The sequence below is a fragment of the Macaca mulatta genome, chromosome 11 (genome assembly GCF_049350105.2).
Source record: "Macaca mulatta isolate MMU2019108-1 chromosome 11, T2T-MMU8v2.0, whole genome shotgun sequence".
Taxonomy (NCBI): Eukaryota; Metazoa; Chordata; class Mammalia; order Primates; family Cercopithecidae; genus Macaca; species Macaca mulatta.
Genome location: NC_133416.1, coordinates 23,457,366 through 23,481,365, shown reverse-complemented (window position 1 = coordinate 23,481,365; position 24,000 = coordinate 23,457,366). Strand labels below are relative to the sequence as shown.

Genomic DNA, 24,000 nt, shown 5'->3' with positions numbered 1-24,000 from the left:
AATGTTAATGAAAACCAAGCAAATATAACCTGAAGAAGAGTACCTCAAGGCACTTAGCAACCCAACTCTCAAATGTGAAGGATAAAGAAAGAAAAACACTTTTACCCTAGAATATTATGTCCAGCAAAAATATAATTCAAACACAAGAAATAAAGACCTTCCCAGATTAATAAAAAGAAGACTGGGGGATTTTATGCACTCCAGGATTGTCCTATAAGAAATGCTAAGGGGAGTTCTAAAGTCTAAAAGAAAATAATGTTAATGAGCTAGAAGAAATCATCCAAAGTTAAAAAACTGAGTGTCAAAAGTAGGCACACAGAAAAATACTGAATATTATACTGCTGTAATTATGGTGTGCAAACTACTCAAGTAGAAAGACTAAGTGATGAAACAATAAAAAATAGTAACTACAAATCTTTTTGAGATATACACAGTAAATAAGATCCAAAGAGAAACAAAAAAAAATGCTTAAACATAAGAGGATGATGTTGTAGTATAGAGGTTTTATCAGTTTTCTTTTTTTTTTTTTTTTTTTTTTTTTTGAGACAGAGTCTTGCTCTTGTCACCCAGGCTAGAGTGCAGTGGTGCGATCTCAGCTCACTGCAACCTCCACCTTCATGAGATTCTCCTGACTCAGCCTCCTGAGTAGCTGAGACTACAGGCGCCTGCCACCACACTTGGCTAATTTTTGTATTTTTAGTAGAGATGAGATTTCACCATGTTGGCAAGGCTGGTCTTGAACTTTTGACCTCTGGTGACACCTGCCTCTGCCTCCCAAAGTGCTGGGATTACAGGCATGAGCCACTGTGCCCAGCCTATTAGTTTTTCTTTTTTTTTTTTTTTTGCATTTTTTCTTTATGCATTCATCTTAAGCTATTACCAGTTTAAAATAATGGGTTATAAATAAGTATGTGCATGCCTCATGGTAATCTCAAATCAAAATACTTATGACAGACCAAAAACTAAAAAATAAAAGGAAGAAATTAAATTATTCCATTAGAGAAAATGACCTTCACTAAAAGAAAGACAAGAAGGGAGAAGAGAAGACCCCAAAACCATAAGAAAACAAATAACAAGATAGCAGGAGTAAGTCCCCACCTATTAATAAAATTGAATGTAAATTAACTACAGTCTCCAATCAAAAGAAACAGAGTGTCTGAATGGGTGATATAACAAGACCTAATGATCTGTTGCCTACAAGAAACATAATTCACCATAAACACAGGCTGAAAATGAAGGGATGGCAAAAGATGTTATTACATGCCAATGTTGCTTTTCTTACATCAGACAAAACAGATTTCAAGACAAAACTGAAAGAAGAGACAAATAATGTCATTATGTAATAACAAGTGGTTCAATTAGGCAAGGGAATAAACGGATTGTAAATATATATGCACCCAACACTGAAGCACCAAGAAATATAAAGCAAATATTATTAGGGTGAAAGAGAGAGACAGACTTCAATATAATAATAGCCAGAAATATCAACAACTCACTTTCAGCATTGAAAAAATCTATTAGACAGAAAATCAAGAAAGAAACAGGCTTAACCTGAGCTATGGAACAAGTGGACCTAGTACATATTTACAGAATATTTTATTCAAGGGCTCCAAAATAAACATTTTCTCTCATCAGCAAATGAATCATTCTTAAAGAGAGATGATATATTAGGTCACAAAAGAAGTCTTAAAACATTAAGGAAAAAAAAGCAATCACATCAAGCATCTTCTCTGGCCACAGCAGAATAAAACTAGAAATCAATAACAAGAGGAATTTTGGAAACCATTCAAACACATGGAAATTAAACAATATGCCCCTGAATGACCAGGGGGTCAATGAACAAATTACAAAGGAAATTGAAAAATTTCTTGAAATGAATGATAATGGAAGCACATACCAAAACCTAGGAGATACAGTAAAAGTAGTACCAAGAGAGAAATTCATACCTTTAAGTGCTCACATCAAAAAGAAGAAAAACTTCAAATAATTAATCTAATGATACATTTTGAAGAACTAGAAAAACAAGAGCAAACTAAACCCAAAATTGATGGAAGAAAATAAATAATAAAGATGAAAGAAGAAATAAATAAATGTGAGATAAAGAAAACAGTGCAAAAGATGAATAATACAAAAAATCTGTTTTTTGAAAACATAAATACAATTGACAGAAATTTATCCAGACTGATGTGAAAAGACCCAGATATGTAAAATCAGAGATGAAAAAGAATACATTACAAATGATATTGCAGAAATTTAAAGGTCCACTAGAGGCTACCATGAGTAAACATATGTCAATAAATTGAAAAATCAAGAGGAAATGAATAAATTCCTAAATATATGAAACCTATCAAGACTGAACTGAGATCCAAGACCTGAACAGACCGATAACAAGTAATGAAATTAAAGCTGTAATTAAAAGTCTCCTAGTAAAGAAAAGTTAAGGACCTGCTGGGTTCACTGCTGAATTCTACCAAACATTTAAAGAAGAATTAATATCAATTCTGCTCAAACTATTATAAAATATAGATAAGGAGACAATATTTCTAAACTCATTCTATTAGGTTGGTGCAAAAGTAACTGCAATATTTGCCATTCATTTTAGTGGCAAAACCAACCTAAGACAAGGTCGGAATTACCCTGCTACGAAAACCAGACAAACACACATCAAAGAAAGAAAACTACAAGCCAGTATCTCTCATGAATATTGATTCAGAAGTCCTCAACATACTGCTAGCAAACCAAATTAAATAATACATTAAAAAGATCACTCATCATGACCAAGTTGGATTTATCCCAGGGATATAAGAATGGTTTAACACATGCAAATCAATCATGACACAGAAATCAATAGAGTGAAGGATAAAATCCATATAATCATTTCAATGAAAGCTAAAAAATCATTTGATAAAATTAAACAATGCTTCATGGTAAAAACCATCAAAAAGCTGGATATACAAGGAATATGCCCAAATGTAATAAAAGTCACAGATAACAGGCCCACAGAGCTAGTAGCATACTGAGTGGGCAAAAACTGAAATCTTTTTTCTAATATCTGGAATATGACCAGTCCAACCAGTTTCACCACTGTTATTCAACATCATACTGGAAGACCTAGCTAGAGCAATTAGACAAGAGAAAGATATACAGGGCATCCAAAAGGAAAAGAAGTCAAATTATCCTTGTTTACAGGTGATATAATCATATATTTGGAAAAATCTAAGACCCCACCAAAGAAAAAGAAAACTATTAGAACTGTTAAACAAATTTAGTCAAATTGCAGGATACAAAATCAACATATAAAAATTAGTACCATTTCTATATGTCAATAGTGAACAATCTGAATACAATAATTAAATCCCATTTACAATGGTCACAAAAAAATTAAATGTGTGGAGGACTACTTAACTAAAGGGAAATATCTCAACAATGAAAACTTTAAAACACTGAGGATAGAAATTGAAATCAAGACAGAAAAATGGAATTACATTCCATGTTCACGCATTGGAAGAATCAATGTGGTTAAAATGTCCATACTACCCAAAACAATCTACAGATTCAATGCAGTCTCTATTATAATGTTGATGACATTCTTCACAGAAACAGAAAAAAAAAATCTTAAAATTTACATAGAATCACAAAAGACACAGAATAGGCAAAGATATCCTGTGCAGAAAAGAACAAAACTGAAGGAATCACATTATCACACTTCAAATTATTCTACAGAGCTACACTAACCAAAACAGCATGGTACTGGCATAAAAACAGATACATAGACCAATGGAAAAGAATAGATAACCCAGAAACAAATCCACACACCTAGAGAAAACTGATTTTTAACAAAGGTGCCAAAGAACACATACTGGGGAAAGATTGTCTCTTCAATAATGGTGCTAGGAAAACTGCATAACTATATGCAGAAGAATGAAACTCAACCCTTATCTCTTGCCATATAAAAAAATAAAATCAAAATGCATTGAAGATGTAAATCTAAGACCTCAAACTATGAAACTATTATAAGAAAATCTTAAGGAAAATCTTCAGAACATTAGGATGGGCAAAAAAATTTTGAGTAATACTTCACAAGCACAGGAAATACAAGCAAAAATGGCCAAATGGGATTCCATTGAGTTAAAAGCTTCTGTAAAGCAAAGGAAACTACCAATAAAGTAAAGAGACAACCCACAGAATAAGCAAAAATATTTGCACACTACTCATCTGGCAAGAGGTTAATCACCAGAATATATAAGAAGGTCAAACAACGCTATAGGAAAAAATCTAATAATCCATTTAAAAAATGGGCCAATGGTTTGAATGGACATTTCTCGAAAGAAGGCATACAAATGATAAACAAACATATGAAAAGATACTCAACATCATTGATCATCAGATAACTACAATAAGATACCTCACTGAAGTTAAAATGGTTTATATCCAAAAGAAAGGCAATAACAAATGCTGATGAACACGTGGAAAAAAGGTAACCCTGGCACACTGTTGGTGGGAATGTAAATTAGTACAACCATGCTGGAGAACAGTTTGGAGGTTCCTCAAAAAACTAAAAATAAATCTACCATACAATCCAGCAATTCCACTACTTAGTATATATCCCAAAGAAAATAAATCAATATATTGTAGAGATAACCGCACTCCTACTTTTGATTTAGCACTATTTACAATAGCCAAGATTTGGAAGCAACCTGCAACTAACACCAGATAAAGTGAAAATACTATACATATACACAATGGAGTACTATTCAGCCATAAATATGAATGAGATCCAGTCATTTGCAACACAATGGATGGAACTAGAGGTCATTACATTAAGTAAAATAGGCCAGGGACAGAAAGTCAAATATCACATTTTCTCACTTATTTATGGAATCTAAACATCAAAACAATTCAATTCATGGAGATAGAGAGTAGAAGAATGGTTACCAGAGGGTGGTAAGTGCAGTAGGGGTTTGGGGGGAAAGTGGAGATGGTTAATGGGTACAAAAATAGTAGTTAGGATGGATGAATAAGATTTATTGATGGCACACCTGGGTGACTATAGTTAAGAATAATTTAATTGTACATATTAAAATAACTAAAAGAGTATAACTGAATTGTTTATAACATAAAGATTAAATGCTTGAGGGGATGGATACCCCATTTTGCATGATGTGATTATTACACATTACATGTATTTATCAAAATAGCTCATGTGCCCATAAATATATACTACTATTATGTACCCACGAAAATTAAGAATTTAAAATTTAAAAAATAAACAAAAACAATATGTACCTGTGTAGTAAAAAAAAAAAAGAGACATAAAACCCCCTGACAAACAAAAGTTGAGGGAATACTAAACCCATAAACCTGTGTAAAAAAAAATAAAATAAATAAAGGGAAATTTTCTACTTAATACAAAATGACACCAAATAGCAATATAAGGCATTCAAAGGACAAAAGTCATTGGAAATGCAAGTACATAGACAATTACAGATTAATATATTAGTATATCAATTGTGGGCAAATTATTTTAATTCTATTATAAAAATTTAAGTGACAAAAGCGTTAAAATAAGTATATCTAAAATATATTTATGGATACACAATATAGACCGATGTAAACTATGACTTCCTTAAGATAAAGTATGAGCAGGCTAATAAGTGTAGAATTTTTCTATGCAATGAAAGTTGATTTATTATCAGCTTAAAAGAGACTGTTATATTTTATGTAAGTCCCATGATACCCAGAAAATGTTTATAGAAGTAGCAAAAAAGGAAAAACAAATAAATGTATGATTACAAAAATCAACAAACCAGAAAGAAAAACAGCACAACAGGAAAAGAGGGGAAAATCACTGCAAGACACAGGAAAACAGTTTAAAAATAGAAAAGTTAATCCTTCTTTATCAATAATTACTCTAAATATAAATGGATTAAATTCTCCAAACAAAAGATAGAGAGTGGATAAAACAAGATACAACTACCTGCTGTCTCTAAGAGACTCACTTTAGATATAATAACACACATAGGCTGAAAATGAAGGGCTGGAAAAAGGCATTCAATACAAATGGTAACCAAAATAAGACAGGGGTAGATATACATATATTAGACAAAATAAATTTTACATCAAAACTGTCTCAAGAAACAAAAATTGACATTATAAAATGATTTTAAAAAGTTAATTCACCAGGAAGATACAATTATAGATATATTATAGACTCAACCTCAGAGAATATAAATATATGAAGCAAACATGGACAGAACTGAAGGAAGAAATATAGAGGAATAAAATACAGTCATCTCTTGGTACCCGCGGGGAATTGGTTCCAGTACCCTCCATGGATACTAAAATACAAAGACACTCAAGTCCCTTATATAAAATGGTGACATGCAGTGGCCCTCCATAATAGGCTGACTGTAATAGTAGGGGACCTTAATATCTCCACTTTTAGTTACAATAGAACAACCAGGGAGAATATCAATGAGGAAACAGAGAACAACATTATAGATCAATTGGACCCAACTGACAGTGAGCAGTTTATTCATTAACAGTAGAATACACATTCTTCTCAAGCAGAAATGGAAGAATTTTTAGTTAGATCACATGTAACACCACACAAGTCTTAACAAATTTAAGAATAAAATCCTACTAATTATCTTTTGCAATCACAATGGAATAAAACTGGAAATCAATAGCAGAAGCAAAACTGGAAATTTCACATAAATGTGCATATTAAACAGCACATCTTTGAAAAATTGATTGTTCAAATCAACCAAAAGGGTATTTAGAAAATATTTTGAGACAAATGAGACTGAAAACATAATATTAGAAAACATGAGATGCAACAAGAGCAGCAGTAAGAGGGAAGTTTATAATGATAAATCCTACGTTAGCAGAGTGAGTTTTATTCCTGTAGACTATATTCAGAGGTTAACTTCTCTAATTTCTGGTCACTAGAAGCATCTGGGAAATTGTTTATTGTCAATAAATACCAATACATTTTACGTAATTACAGCAGTAAAAAAAAAGAATGATGTCAAATAAACATAACTGTAAACTTCAAGAAACCATAAAAAGCAAAGCAAATTGAGCCCAAAGTTAGCAGAAAGAAAAGGTTAGAAAATGAGCAAATAAAATAAAGAATAGAAAAAAATCAACACAACTAAGAGTTGAAATGTTTTTCAAAAAGTGAACAAAATCGATGAACTTTAGACTAAGAAAAAGAGAGAAGGTTCAACTAAAATAAGAAAAGAATGCAGAGAAATTATAACTAATATCACAGAAATAAAATAGTCATAAGAGATTACTATGCACAATTATATATAAAAAATTAAATAACTGAGAAGGAATGAATAAATTCCTAGATACAAAAAAAAAAAACCCACCATGACTACATCATGAAGAAAGTCTGAATAGACCTACAAATAGTAAAAAGCTGAAATCACTAATCAACAACCTCTAAACAACAAAAAGCTGAGGACCAGATGGCTTTACTAGTGAGTGTTAGAAACATTTAAAGAAAAAATTAATGACAATCCTTCTCAACTTCTTGCCAAAAATTGAAAGGAAGGAACACCTTCAAACTCATTTCATGAGGCCAGTATTGCCCTGATATCAAAGCGAGACAAAAATCATCAAAAGAAACCTACAAGCCAATATCTCTGATGAATACAGATGCAAAGAATCCTCAAGAAAATACTACCAAACCCAATTTGAGATCACATTAAAAGGATATTATGCCATAACCAAGTTGGATTTATACCTGAAATGCCAAGTTCAACACACAAAAATCAATCAATGTAATAAACTGTATTAACATAATAAAAGACAAAATCACACAATCATATCAGTAAATTTCAAAAAAGCATTTGATAAAATTCAACACTCTCATTATAAAAACTTCCTACAAGCTAGTAATGGAGGGAAATTTGCTCAACATAATCATGGCCATACATGAGAAACCCATAGCGGACATCAAATTCAAGAGTGAAAAACTGAAAGCTTTTAGGAAAAAGGAAAGGATGACTATTCTCACCAATTACATTCAACATAGCCCTGGAATTGTATGCCAGAGCTAATAGTCAAGAAAAAATAATAATAAAAAGCATCAAACTAGAAAGGAAGAAGTAAAATGGTCCCTATTTGCAGATGATGACTTTATACATAGGAAATCCTAGACTTCATACACACACACACACACACACACACACACACACACACACACAGAGTTAAAATTAAATAGACAAGTTTTGTAAAGTTGCAAGATAAAAAAGTCATAAGAAATGCATTGCCTTTCTATTCACTAACAAATAACTATCTGAAAAGGAAATTGGGAAAACAATCCCATTCATAATTAAATAAAAAGAAATAAAACACGATAAATGTAACTAAGCAGGCGAAAGACTTGTACACTGAATACTTCAAAACATTGATGAAACAGATCGAAGAAGCCACAAACAGAAAGATATATCCTGTGTCCATGGACTAATGAATCTAATAATGTTAAATGTCCATACTACCTAAATATATCTACAGATTCAATGCAATACCTATCAAAATCCCAAGGACACTTTTACAAAAATATAAAAACCCTAAAGTTCATATGAAACCAAAAAATGACATCAAATAGCCAAGCAACCTTGAGAAGAAACAAAGCTGATAGCTCACACTTCCTGATTATAAATTCTTTCCAAAGCTAAAGTATTAATACAGTATGGTACTGGCACAAAGGTGGATATAGAAACCAGTAGAATAGAAGAGAGAGCTCAGATAAATATATACAGTCATCTGATCTTTGACAAGGGGCCACAATGCTGAAATGTTTGTTTCTCTGACAATGGTGTTGAGAAAATTGGATATTTACATGAAGTTATACTCTTATCTTACATATAACAAAAAAAATCAACTCGAACTGCTTTGAAGACTAAAATTCAAAACCAGAAACTAAAACTCCTAGAATAAAACCGAGGGAAATAGTTTCATTAAATTGGTCATGTCAACAATTTCATGGACATAACACCAAAAGCACAGGCAACAGAGGCAAAATTAAACTAATGGAAATCCATCAAACTAAAAAGCTTCTGCCCTGCAAAATAAACAATCAGTAGAGTAAAAAGGCATACAGAATATATGAAAATTTATTTGCAAAGTGTATATGTGATAAGCGGTTAATTTCTCAAAGATATAAGACATGCTTATAACTCCATAGCAAAAAAATAAAAATAATCTGATTTAAGAATAGGCTAAAGACCTGAATAGAAATTTCTCCCAAGAAGGCACAGAAATAACAACAGGGATATGAAAAGATGTTCAACATCGCTTATTATCAGGGTAATGAAAATCAAAAGCACAATTAGATGTCACCATATACCCATTAGGATGGCTATTATCAAAAAAATAAAAGAATAAGAAAAAATGTTGACAAGGATATGGAAATATTTGAACACTTACAAACTGTTGGTAGAATGCAAAATGGTGCAGCCAGGATAAAAAACAGTATGAAGATTCCTGAAAAAATTAAATATAGAACTACTACATGATGCAGCAACCTCACTTCTGGGTGTATATTCAAAAGAATTGAAATCAGGATCTCAGAGATATTTGCACTTGCATGTTCACTTCAACCCTCTTCACAACAGCTTTGATATGAAAACAACCCAATGACTACTGAAAGATGAATAAATTAAGAAAATATGATAAATACATACAATGGAATACTCTTCAGTCTTGAAAATAAATCCTGCAATATGTGATAACATGTGTGAACTTTGCTGACATTATGCTAAGTGAAATAAGCCCATCACAGAAGAATAAATACCGAGTGATTACATTAATGTGAGGCATATAAAAGAGTCAAACTCATGAAAGCAGAAAGTAGAACGGTGATTTCCAGTGGTTGAGTGAAAGTGGAAATAGGGAGTTGCTAGTCAATGGGTGTAAAGTTTCAGTTATACAAAATGAGTAAGTTCTAGAGATCTGCCGTACAACATTGCGCCTATAGTTAATAATACTGTATTGTACAGTTGGCCTTTGGATAACATGGGATTTATGGTGGCTGACCCCGCACACAGTTGGCAATCTGTCTATAACTGTTGGTTCCCCCAAAACATAGCTACTGATAGCCTACTGTTGACCAGAAATCTTACCAATAGCATAAACAGTCAACATATATTTTGCATGTTATATGTATTATAGACTGTATTCTTACTATAAAGTAAGCTAGAGAAAATGATGTTTAGAAAATCACAAGGAAATATATTTACTATTCACTAAATAAAAGTGGGTCTCATAAAGCTTTTCATCCTCATCTCTTCACATTGAGTAAGTGGAGGAGGGAGGGAAGGCATTGTTCTTGCTTTCTGTAGGGTGGTAGAGGTGGAGGCAGCGGACGGGGTAAAAAGCAAGACAGGAAAGGCAGATACACACCGTGTACCTTTACAGAAATACATCGAAATTGCTATTTGACTTTGTTGTTTAATCATTTCTCTAAAAACATTTATATATGATACCAATACTTCTTCCACTGTTTGCTTTTGTTTCAGTTGCAGAAGGTTTCATGTTGTAAAAGATGTCAAAACAGTCTTGAATAATCAGAACACTTCTGCTGGACTGTCTAATGTCAACTTGTTTCTGACACTGATTCTTCTAGGTTTTTTCCTCATCATCTGAGACCAGTTTAGAAGGACTTCTCTTCATCAAGTAGTCATCTGCTAATTCCTCTGGTGTGGTGCCAATTAGCTCTTGAATGTCTCCAAGATCCATCTTTTGAAATTATTCACGTCTTTATTTGCCATATCCACAATCTCTTCGTAATTTCCTTGAATGACCATGTTGTGAATCCTATGAAGTTATGCACTACATCAGGATACAGTTTTCTCCAGTAGAATTTTGTTTCCTGCTTGACAGCTTTTTGTGGCTTTTTCTATAAAGATGATGGCAACTTCAATGGTGTAATCCTTTCAGATTTTTATAACGTTCTCTCTATAGGAGTTCTCTTCTACAGTATCAACAATACTTTCTATAGTGTAACGTGTAATGAGCCTTAAATGTCCTTACAACCTCAGATCTATAGGCTGAATTAGAGAATTGTGTTTGGGGTAAAGCAGACCACTTCAGTACCTTCAGTATTCAATTAATGGAGTTCTGGATGACCAAGAGCATTGTCTATTACCAAAAGAACTTTAAAAAGCAAACCCTTTCTGCCAACATACTCCTTGTCTTGAGGAACAAAGTATCAATGGAAACTGTCAGAACTTTTCAGTAAAAAAAAAATGTTCTTACTGTTCAGGGCTTCTTGGAGTACCACCCAAAGACTAACAATTATTTTTCATCTTTCCTTTTCAAGGCTTAGGGATTAGCAGTTGCATAGGTAAGAACAGTTCTGATCATAAACCTCACTGCATTTGCACAGAACATCAGTTAGCCTATCCCTTCCTTCTTAAATCCTGGTGCTCACGTATCTTCCTTATTAATAAGTGTACGTTGTGGCATTTTTTTTTCCAGAATAGGGAACTTTCATCTAATTAAAAACCTGTTCCGGTAGATGTCCTTTCTTGTCAGTGATTTTCTTAATGCTATCTAGAACATTTCTGTTGCCTCCTGATTCGCAGAAGCTGCTTCTCCAGTTATCTTGATGCTTTTCTGAGACAAATCTCTTTCTAAAATTTTCACATTATCCTTTAGTGACATTAAATTCTCCAGCTTTAAATCCTTCACTTTCCTTTTGCTTTAAGTCGTGACATAATGACTTCACTTTTTCTCAAATAGTGTTTAAGTCTAACAGGTATGCTTTTAGAAATTTTTTAATTTAATTTAAGTTCCAGGATACATGTGCAGGATGTGCAGATTTGTTACATAGGTAAACATGTGCCAGGGTAGTCTGCTGCACCTATCAACCATTCTCCAAGGTATTAATCCCAGCATGCATTAGTTATTTTTTCTGATGCTCTCCCTCCTGCTGTGCCCACTCCTTGACAGGCCTCGGTATGTGTTGTTCCCCTCCCTGTGTCCACATATTCTCATTTTTCAGTACCCGTTTATGAGTGAAAACATGTAGTGTTTGGTTTTCTGTTCCTGTTAGTTTGCTGAGGATAAAGGCTTCCAGCTTCATCCATGTCCCTGCAAAGGACATGATCTCATTCCTTTTTATGGCTGCATAGTATTCTGTGGTGTATATGTAGCACATTTTCTTTATCCAGTCTATCCTTGATCTGCATTTGGGATGATTCCATGTCTAATTTAATAGCAATGTTGCACCTACATAAAAGCTGCATTTTCAATATGAGATAAAAACTATTTCACTAAAAGCACAGGTTTTTTTGCCCCCTGGTGTAGCTGCAGTGAGACTTCATGTTGCTCCATTTCTCTCTCTCTCTCTGTGTGTGTGTGTGTGTGTGTGTGTGTGTGTGTGTGTGTGTGTTTACAATGGTCCTTCTACTGGTACATTTATATTGAAACAGTGGCCAGCTGCAGATCTCAAACTACAGTACATATTAAACAATTTGGCTTTTTCTTGTAATATCATGACGTTTCTGTGCTTCTTGGAGCACTTCCAGCATCACTAGTGGCACTTCACGTGGCTCATACAGTGTTATTTAAGGTTTATGGCATTGCACTAAATAAAATGAAAACTACACAGGAACCCTAGGAGTTCACTTTTTAAAGTGATTCATCACTTACTGGAGAGTGATGAAAACCACTCACATGGAGATGATGAATGACACGTGGCATTTTAAGTAAATACTCTCAACACTTGAGCTTACTGCAATAACAACAGGAGATGGTTACAGAATTTTTACAGCAGTAAAATATGCACTACAGTTAATTTTATTCAGTTATGACTTAATACTGTATCCTTACATTTGGTTGCATTTCTCTTGACTGCAAATGGCATCATGGAAAATCTATAAGAGTTTTTCTGTGTAAAGTTTGACAAATTTTAACTTTTAATAATAGATTTGTGCATATTTTGTTGTAGCAAATTATAAAATAGTTTAGCATCTATATCTATTTTATTTATTCATGATATATCTGTATCTTAACATTTTCTAATTTCTAAGCTGTGTTGTTTATCTGCAGGTTTCTTCATATTGTCGCAAATCTCAAAAAATGTTTCCAATACATTTATTGAAAGGTCTATGTATAAGTGGTCTGCACAGTTCAAACCTATGCTGTTCAAAGGTCGACTGTACTTTTAAAAATCTGTTAAGAAGGTAAATTTTATTTCAGTTGTTCTTACCACAATAAAACAATAAGAATTGAGAAAACACACACATGGAAAAACACACACCTTAGAACTTTGAAGCACAATTAAATGATGCCATTACTCCGATCTATAAGGAAACTCATTGACATAAGAAAATATTGACTTGATTTAAAACTATTTAGAAATAAATTATTTTCCAGTATAGATGAATCTGTCTTTAAAATTGATTTATGTGATCATATTGTTTTATAATCAACGACACAGACTGAAGTCAGGAAATGATTTGTTAAATCAGTAACTCCATATACATGCTAAGTATTTATTTATCACCTATCAGAAATGTAATTTTGAGGACTTTTTTTGGTTCTTTCACTGGTCTTTATATAGGAACTAAAGAACATAACCTAGCTAGATATTGTCTGACGGTGTTTCCCTTGGTAACATACCATCTTAAAAGTCGGAAAATTCTACAAAAATGAAAAAAATCTTAGTTTCTGGATATTCTAGAAAACCAACCAGAAGGTCTTTTCAATGTTGGGTTCAAAATTTCACATAAAAAGGACAGGCCAGAGCTGGGCAGCACCCGAGCTTTTGGGTGTGTGGCGAGAGCAGTTTACCAACAAAACCCTTCCCATTCTAACCATCAAACCCTATTTTCCGATCTTTGACCCTCTTTACTTGTTGTGTTATCTCTTTGGCTTATGTAGCAATTGAAGTTTGCCAAAGTATACTTTACAATAAGTTCACTTCATGCTTCTCAACTGAGTAGAGAAGATGTGATAATATTTGAACAGTTAGGAGTAGAAATTGAATAACCATGAATTGTAAAATACTGTAATTATTTCTGAATACAGTAGAGAGACTGCAAAACTACTATCCTAAAGACCTAAAGCCCTTCACCACTTATTTTGTACTCAGTGATAAAAGCGATTATGAAACTGGAATCAAATGACTAAATATAGTATACATAATGTGTAGCTACATTAAATCACATTTCTAAAATGGAAGACATAAATCATCATCAAGTAATTGCTTTTATTTTATATTAGAAAGCACTTTCAAATTGGTTGGCCTACTGTGATGTCTATTCCTCTCAGAATGAATCCTTTGGTCTCACTGGAGTGATTTATTTAAGTCCTGGTGAGATAGAAAATCATATTCGTTTATTCACAAACACTAATCAGTTACTATTTGTTAAGACAGACACCATTCTGTCATGTCATTCTCAAAGAGATGGTGGGTAAGTACACACATATTTACAGATTGTTGTGAGAAGGGCTACAATAAAGACATGCTCTTGCTCATTAATAGGGGCACCGAATTTGAGACCAATGGAAAATGATTAAGTAAGAGTTATGGGAGAAAAGCCACATGTTGAAAGAGACTTTAAGAACTATGAAAATAAAAGAGAGAAAAGTTTTTCCAATTTTAAATAAAGGAGAGTGTGAGATTACAGGGCACAGAAATTCAGTCAGTCATTGAATTAAGGTACAGATACTCAGCAAGAGAGGGCATATAGGGAACAAAGTGGGTTTGGAAATAAGATGATGAGACCAGCATTTGACAGGGTTTTAGGTAGCTATTTTTCAAAAAAATCTAAGAAAAAAATGAATAAATAGTAGAAATATATATTTTAACAAATTACAGAAAGATATCCATTATAATTAGTAAATTACATAGAACTTTTTTGTGTTTCATTAGTGGTGGAGCCAGATTATATTAGATGAGAAGTACATGGGAGATGAGATGATGAGGCACTTAGATGATGTTTTTCTAGGTACTTGGCTTTGAAGATGAATTGAGAAACAGTTAATCAACTGGAAAGTCATTTGGGGATATAAAAAAATGTATATATGTAAATAGATGGGAGAGACTTGAGAGGGTTTGCTGAGGAAAAGAGAGGGTGCAGATGAAGAAGAGGCAGAAAGATGAAATCTAAACCCCAGTTGGATCGATTAATATTAGCTAAAGAGAAATACTTTTTCATAAGTATGGGTAAAACAAGATAAATGTTGATATAGTACAGGTACATCTGTAGGAAGGAGGGCATGAAGTTGAGGCAGATGTTATAACATGGCCTGTCATTCTTCTATGAGAGGAGAAAGAGAGTGAAGGGAGTGAAGAGAAAAGTCATAAATTTTATTTACACGTCCTATCCTTCATTCATTTGTTCTACAAGCACTCATTAAATGTTGCCATGTGCCAAGTCCTCAGCAAACACCAGGAAAAATGACCATAACCAAAATGCACTGTAGTGTCTCTTAAACCAACCCCGCCATAAGCCAATGAAGCAGCCACAAGGAGATGTTAGCAAAGCAAACTCGGAGTCCTACACATCAACCAAGTCACCATCAACTGAAAAATAAAATGTACTGGACTTGGTAGTCCCTTTTCAGAGAGGGACATTTTAAGTAACCTAAAATAAGTTTGTTAAAAATCTCTTTTTACATGTAGTTTTATAAGCAAAGTATAAAAAGGAGCTGAATTTCATTTCTATTCTGATTATGAATGCATTTATTTCCTACTTGTAACTTTTGGGAAATAGCAAGCAAAGCATTACTGAAAAAGTAAATTTAATTATTTGGAAGAATGGTGTCCTGCACTTAAAAGGCACTATCATGGTACCTTGTTCCGATTGTACTTACTCAGATCCACATATCCGATATCCACATACATTTTAGCAAACAGAGATCCCAGCATAAAGCCAAAAACTAGACCAATCATTCCCATTGCATTCACAGTACCTGCAGGTATTACAAAACAATTTAATCAGATACCACAAACACTTGGTCTTTATTCAACATGTTTTAAAAAGTAATATTACACAATACATTTCTCCAAATATTTTTCTAATAAAGAATAAAATTAATGACACTATTATTTCAAAGGTAGACCTAGGGATTAACCATGCAATTTAATATTTTCTGTTTATTACCTATGTACAAGGAAGAATGTCCTTCTTTTGCAAAATCATCAATGTAAGAAATCCCCAATGGTACTATGGGGGATTCTCCTATGCCACGAAGCACGTTACCCAGGAAGACATAGATCCACATGTGTGACCCAGATTCCTTCACACAACCTATCGAGACAAGAGAGTGTTTTATTTTAAACATTATTTTTAACATTCCTATTAGAAATTTAACTACTTTAAACCCTTTGTTATTCTATTTTTTTCCCTAATTACAAGTGATTCATATTCACTTTGCAAAGTTTGAAAATAAGGAAGGGCACAAAGAAAACATGCAAAAAATATTTATAATCACACTAAACACAGAAGATCATATTTCAAATGTTATTCTAGCTCTTCTACATTTCTCGTGCACAAAATATGTGTAATATTCATTGTGTACAATATATAATTAAATATCTAGGTTTTTTTCAAGCTGCATACATAATTATCACTATATTATCACAATTTCCCCATGTTGTTAAGATTTCTTCCATGTGAAAATGTTAATAACTGTATAGCAGTGTGTTGAATAACAGTTTCCTAATTTGTTTAAACAATCTCTTCTTTTTTAGTTTCAAAATATTTCCATTTTTTTATTCTGTTAAACACAGATGTCATGGCTATAATTATAAATAAGTCCTTGTGCACATTCCTGATTATTTTCTTAAGATTTATCAAGAAAGTAGGTAAGTATATTTTTGTTCTTTAATATATATTGAAAATTAATCTCCCAAAAAAGTTACAAATTTACACACTTCCAGAAGTATATAAAATGTGAAATTTTATATTTCCTCCTTTCCATTTTTCCATTTCTTTTCATTAAACTTTTGGGTTATAATTGTAATTTATTATTTGTGTTATAACAGGCACAAAATCTTCAAATGCTATAATATTTTGCATTTTTTATGAAGAGCAAAGTTACATTACTCACATATTTCTTCCACTTCCTGCTTTTTAAATTGTAAATGTGCATGTTTGTTGCCAGTTACCTACTAAATTTGTTCTCTTTTCTCATCTACTTATAAATATCCTTCATATATATTACAGTCATCCCTTGACATATATAGTAGGATGTTTGTTCCAGGACAACTCATGTGTACCAAATTCATGCATACTTAATTTCTCTGGTTGGCCCTGTGGAAACTACCTATAGAAGTAAGATCTCCATATGGGCGAGTTTCTCCTTCTTTTTGGTTGGACGAAAGCCACATATAAGTGAACGGATGCAGCTACAATCTGCGTGGTTCATGGGTCAACTGTGTATATTAACAGTATGATTTTGTCTGTATGTAAGGGTTAAATATTTTTTCTATTTGTTCTTAAATCAATTTTGCTAAAAAATCACATTTTTAGACGTAATTAATTATATAAATTTTATACTTTTTAACTGTCAGTATTAATTCTTACCTCTTTCTACTATCTCAGGTGGTGTTCTATTGAGTGATAGCATTTGATTACTTAAACAGTTTGGTAAGTTTGATGTTGAATTTTCTGATGGATCAATATTGGCTTCTTTAGAATACCTGTAACTATAAGAGTAACACTGGATTGAACATTTTGCTTATCTGCAGAATATAATATTTTCACCTTTCCCAAAAATGCAGAAAAAATTTCCCCTTTAATGACACTGTCTTTGAATTACCATACTTCTCTTTGTCAATTTCCCAGCATGTAAGTCAGAAGATGTGATGGGGGTGGGGGAATGGGAGCATTCACCAAGAAAGATAATTCAACACACCATAGATAAAGTGGGTTATCACTTTTCTATAATCCTAGGAGTGCTTATACTCTGGTCAAGATGTAAAATATCCTGTTTCACCTGTTTTTTCAAATCTGTTAACTATATCTACTTATCCCTTTGAGTTATCGTCAAACAGTAAGTCCGTCTGATTTTCTTTCATGGACACACACACACACTAACGCTTGACTCTTCAAAAGTCAATTAAAACTTTCTAACCTACTTTAACTTTATGAGGAAGAAGTTAATAACAACAAAAGAGATGGTGCTGAATTAGGGACAGATGCTGATATCCAAAAGCACTAAGGAGCCCTGTGAGCTCTGAGGGCAGCATATAGTGTGCCAGGTATTATGTTCAGCTTCAGTGAACTAAAGCTCAGTTTTCGTACTTTAGAGATTTCACACTCTCTGAGATAAAAGCATATGATCAAAGACACAGTAAGTTTAATGTGCAAGGTCCCTAGTTGTCACATATACACACACAAAAGAGATGATCAGCTTTGCTTGGAGGTGGTGGGTAGATCAAAGAAGATTTCGCAATGTGAGTGACAGATAAAATGAATACTGAAGATGGATAGAAGTTTAACTGGTAGACGAAGGAAGAAAAGTATTCAAGGCTGTAGAAACAACAGGTGCAAAGAGATGACGTACTATGGCACATTTAGAAAACTGTAAGCCTAGAATGTGGTACTCAAATGTGGGGAGAAGTGGACGATGAAGCTGTGGTGGTTACATCTGAGGCATGTTCTCCATAAAAATCACGAAGAATAAGATAGTAAGAAGATTAGAGGGAATTATGGGACACTGAAATTACGGCATCAGAAGTAGAGGAAAAGGACGGACATGATGAAGAGGCCACAAAGGTAGAAAAATGAATCAAGATTATGGAATATGATGAGTACTAGAGTAGTACCATTAAGAAGAAAGTTCTTATAAGGGTCAAACGTAGCAAAAGAACAGAATTAATATGATGACCAAAAGGCATGATTGCTGGATATGGCAATGAGTAAGTAAATGGCGTCTCTCACAGGGACTGCTCATTGTCTCTTGGTATCCTTTTCTCTCTCCTTCCATAGTAACACAAGTTGGGATTTTTAGCTGGAAACATTGCGTCCTGGAATAAAGTCTTTTTTCCCCCCAACATCTATATATCTATGTGTAAAATGTAACTAATTTCTGGTAAATGTGAAGCCAATGGAAACGTTTTGCTTCTGAAAATGCTCCTTAAGCCTCAGTCTGTGTGCATTCTTTATTCTCCTTGTTTTTCTTCCCTTCTTCTATCCTGCTGCCAGAAAATACATTGCCACAATTTGTACCATGAGGCCAAGGCCACGCAACGCATAGCACTATGATGAAAAGATATCATCCTTCGACTAGCTACATTAACTTTTATGTAAAAAATAAGCTTCTGTCTTATTTTTTTGCTATTTCCAATTTTCTCTTATGAACACCTTACTCTAATCATAGCTACGCAGTTACCTTAGAAAGAACAACTTCGGTGAAATGCTGTTGGGAAAATCTATATGCACAGGGTGAAGCTGTGAAGTCTTACCGAGTATTATTAAAATCTTACAGGCAAAGACATGAAGTACACGTGTTATACTAAAAAGTAATAAATAGCTTATTTGTTTCATTTGAAACTGTACACCTTATGTAATATTATTCTTATTTCAAAGTCTATGAAAGCCATGATGAATAAAGCAATACATTAAGCATCATACAAAGGAAATATGCTCCATTTCTAGACATATTTAGTGAATACTCTCAAAAGATAACTGACTAAAGGATAAAAATAAAATTCTACTGCTAATTTATAAGTTGCTGATAATGAATGGCTCAGTGCTGTTTAACACTTACTATCCCATGAAGAAATGTGGTAAAGCCATCAAAATACTTCCAGTTCCCATAAGGAAACAACCAATTCCAATTAACTTCGGTCTGTGTAGTTTAGATCCAAAGTAACTTACAAATACAATCACAAGCAAATTTCCTAGAAAGAGAACAAAATTATGTTGACATGACTTAGTTCAATTTTGTATCTGGTAGAACTGAATGCCCCAGAATGAGTGCAAATAAAGCCCAAGACATCATATCTTCCCTCAAAGACCATGAAATTTGTGAAGATGAACTCTCCCGCATTAAGACACTAATTGAAATTTGTATAGTACTAATAAGCAGAATACGTTTTATATGCAAACAAAACACTTAGGTAATTTGGCAATATGAGAGAAGCAAACTGTTATTGAAAGTTTGGAGTTTACTGCATTGCATTGGGATGGAAAAAATATCTTCCTAATCTGAGAAATCTTTTGATCATCGTTCATGCATTATTAAAATTTATTTCCAGCATTCTTTAAATTCATACTATATACCTACCACGGTGCTCAGAGACAGAAATATAAAAAAAGGATAAACCATAGTACCTGTTCTCTAGAAACACATAAGTAATAAAATAAAACAGACGAATAGAAGTGCTATTAGGTTACGGAAATAGCTTAAATTAGGGGCTTTGTGAAAATTTCCTGGAGGAGACGTCATTTGAGATTTAATCTTAAGTATAAATTATTTAGATTAAAAATTGGAAGAAGAGAAATCAGAGCAGATCAATTCAGATTTATCTGTAGTCTGATACATAACAATTAACAGACAACAATGATTGTTGAACATTGATGGAAAATAATAGTATGAAAGAAGAGCATCAAAACAGACCAGCAGATAAAGCAACGTAAGAATAAGTACTTAAACAAGATTAAACTAAAAACAGTAAAAACTATTTTAAAAAATCCTGTTAGCATATTTAGAGGTGCAAAGTAGTGTTGCATCCATAAAATCAGAATGGCAGACTAAAAGTAATAAAAGAATGATAAAGTATTGTTATAAATTTAAAATACTATTAAAAATTTACATATTAGAACTTGATATGAGATGGCATCAGAGAAGATCGATGAAACATAAGGAAAATAGATAGAAATTTAGAAGAAAAAAATTTACATGCAAAAATAGCCAGGAAAGATATTATTTATATCATGTATGTTACAGAATAAAATAGAAAAAAAAATAGAAAACAAAAAATAAACTGGCTGACCGGGTGAGATGACTAATGCCTGGAATCCCACTTTTGGAGGCCAAGGTGGGTGGATAACCTGAGGTCAGGAGTTCAAAACCACCCTGGACAACATGGTGAAACCCTGTCTCTACTAAAAATACAAAAGTAGCCACGCTAATCCCAGCTACTTGGGATGTTTGGGTGAGGGAGAAGGGACAAGATGGAGGAAGGTGAACAAGAAGGCACAGTCCCTGTTGCTTCCGGGTTCTTCATCACCAACTTACCCGCGCCCAGGAAAATGCGGCGGGCGCCCGTGAAAATGCAGATCAACTGAGCATGCGCAAGGTGACGTCAATCCGGAGAAATCGAAACTTACCCGGTCACGCCTACGGAGACGCCCCTGTCACGCCCCTATCCCGCCCACTGCCCTCCACCTTCCAGTGCCAAAACATGAAAGTCTGCTGCTGGCAGAGGCGGGCCAACTTCCCTGGCCCCTTTCCCGCGGACCAGCGAGAGTGCGTGCATATTTGCAAATAAAAAGGCTGCCGCTTTCTTCGCTCGTTTTGGCCTTTATTGATATTTAGTCTTTGCGTTATTAATAATAGTAGTAAAGAAACAAAACAGGGAGACTGAAGCAGGAGAATGTCTTGAACCCCCGAGGCCGAGGTTGCAGTGAGCCGAGATCATGCCATTTCACTGCAGCCTGGGTAGCAAGAGCGAAAAACTGTTTTTCCCCCTCCCCCCACAAAAAAAAGAAAGGAAAGAAAATATTGGGACACCGAGGCGGGTGGATCACGAGGTCAGGAGGTCGAGACCACGGTGAAACCACGTCTCTACTAAAAATACAAAAACAAAACAAAACAAAAAAAATTAGCCGGGTGTGGCGGCGGGCGCCTGTAGACCCAGCTACTCAGGAAGCTGAGGCAGGAGAATGGCTGAATCCAGGAGGCCGAGCTTGCAGTGAGCCGAGATTGCACCACTGCACTCCAGCCTGGGAGACAGAGCGAGATTTCGTCTAAAAAAAAAAAAAAATTCCCTGTGTTAGAGGAAGACTTAAATTTTCAGATGAAAGTTTTTGAGAAAAAGGAATTTTGAATGCTTAATTCCATATCCAGACAAATTATCACTTAAATATGATAGTCAAATACACACATTTTCCAAAAGGCAATGGCTTGGAAAATATGCTATATTTTAAATTCTTCCTAAAAACATAATTACAGTCATCCCTTAATGTCCATGGGTTATTGCTTCTAGGATGCTCTGTAGATACCAAGATTTGCGGATGTTCAAGTCCCTTAAGTAAAAAGGTGTAATATTGCATATAACCTATCCATACCCTCTTGTGTACTTTATATCATATCTAGATAATGTCTAATACTTAATACAACGTAAATACTATGTAAACAGTTGTTATTCTGTGTTGCTTTTATTTGTATTATTTTTACAATTGTATTGCTACTTTTTCATTTTTATATTTTTTGAATATATCTTGCATCCACAGTTGGTTGAATCCATGGATGTGGTACACATCCTTCTGTGCATACAGAAGGTCATCTATACATGAAGATATATTCCAGAAAGACTAAAGATGAGATTTGAAGTCACAAGATTCAAGAAACAGAGGTAAGCAAAGAAACCAAACTGATAATGATGTTCAAATAACTGCTGTTAAACAGCTGCAAAGTTTAATAAAATATGAAAGATCAATTTCTTAACAAAAGGAGACATTCAGTGAATTAAACTTTAAAACTAACAACATTCTAATTCTAAAATCCTTGATGATTTCATTGAGCCTGAGAGGTGAAAGAGTGAAGGACGTGTAGAGTGTAATATCTATCTTGGGATCACAAATATTTTGAATTGATTTAAAGAGATGTCTTCCTTTGACAATTACTTTTTAAGTATTATTTAATTAAGCATATTGCAAATACAGTTAAGTTGGAAACAAAAATTGTATAAAATATTTGCAGTTTATATAATAGACGATTTGGAGGTCCTTCTAAATAATTAGAAAGTAAAAAGAAGAGGGAAAAGTAACAGAGACTATGAGCTAGCAATACATTAAAAAATTTCAATTGTTGCAGAAATACAAATTAAAGTGAAAGCAACAAAGCAATATCTTCAATGTTCCCCCAAAAAAGACTTTAACCCCTCGATTGTGTACCCCATTAAACAGTAGAATCTAGTGTAGGTTGCTCCTTTACAGTCCCTCCCTCCTAAAACCATAAGAATTATAATTCTCCCTCAGCCTTTCTTCACACTGGGACACCTTGAGACAAGAGAGGTAAAGCTTCACAAGGCATTAATTTGCAAACAATGAGTTTGTGTAGGATTAGAGTTTTTCAACATCGTCACTATAGACATTTTGGGAAGGATTGTTCTTTGTTGGTAAGTCTGTCCTGTGTGTTACACAATGTTTAGCAGCATCCCTGGCCTCTACCCCTAGGTACCAGTAGCATCCTCCCTTCCTCAGCTTATTTATGGCAACTAAAAATGTCTTCAGATATTGCCAAATTGCTCATGAGGGACAAATTTACACTTGGCTGAGAGCCAAGTGTTAAAAACAGTTTGTTTTTTTTTTTAGCATATGCAGACATGGTTATTAAAATAGAAAAATAAAAAAGCTACCTATTTCGAAGCTTCCATCAATTAAACCAGCAAGAGAAGAGGATATTTCAAATCTCCTTTCTATTTGAGTGGTGGATATTTTCATAAAAATTCCACTTAGTGCTTTAGCAACATAGCTGAATGACAGGACTGTCAAGAAGAACTAAAAAACAGCAGAAAGAAAAGAGAAAATTGATTAATCAAAGAACTATATAATGTTTATAAGTACATGGAATTAAAATAGCTTTTTTCTTTACTTAAAAACATTTTTATCATAAAAAGCATACTCATCCTTTTTCCTATACAAATTGGAACTTGTCAGCCCTATAACTTTTTTTTAGTGATTTTTTTTTTTTTCAAGAGTTTCTTGGGGTATAGGTGGTTTGGGTTACATGGAGAGGTTCTTTAGTGGTGATTTATGAGATTTTAGTGCACCTGTCACCCAAGCAATGTACACT

At 33.6% G+C, this 24,000-nt stretch overlaps 1 pseudogene; it reads right to left on the bottom strand.

Moving 5' to 3' along the window:
• LOC100430432 (putative solute carrier organic anion transporter family member 1B7) overlaps positions 1–23,684 on the bottom strand; it is a 79,596-nt pseudogene extending 55,912 nt beyond the window's left edge.
• Between the last annotated feature and the right edge of the window lie 316 nt (positions 23,685–24,000).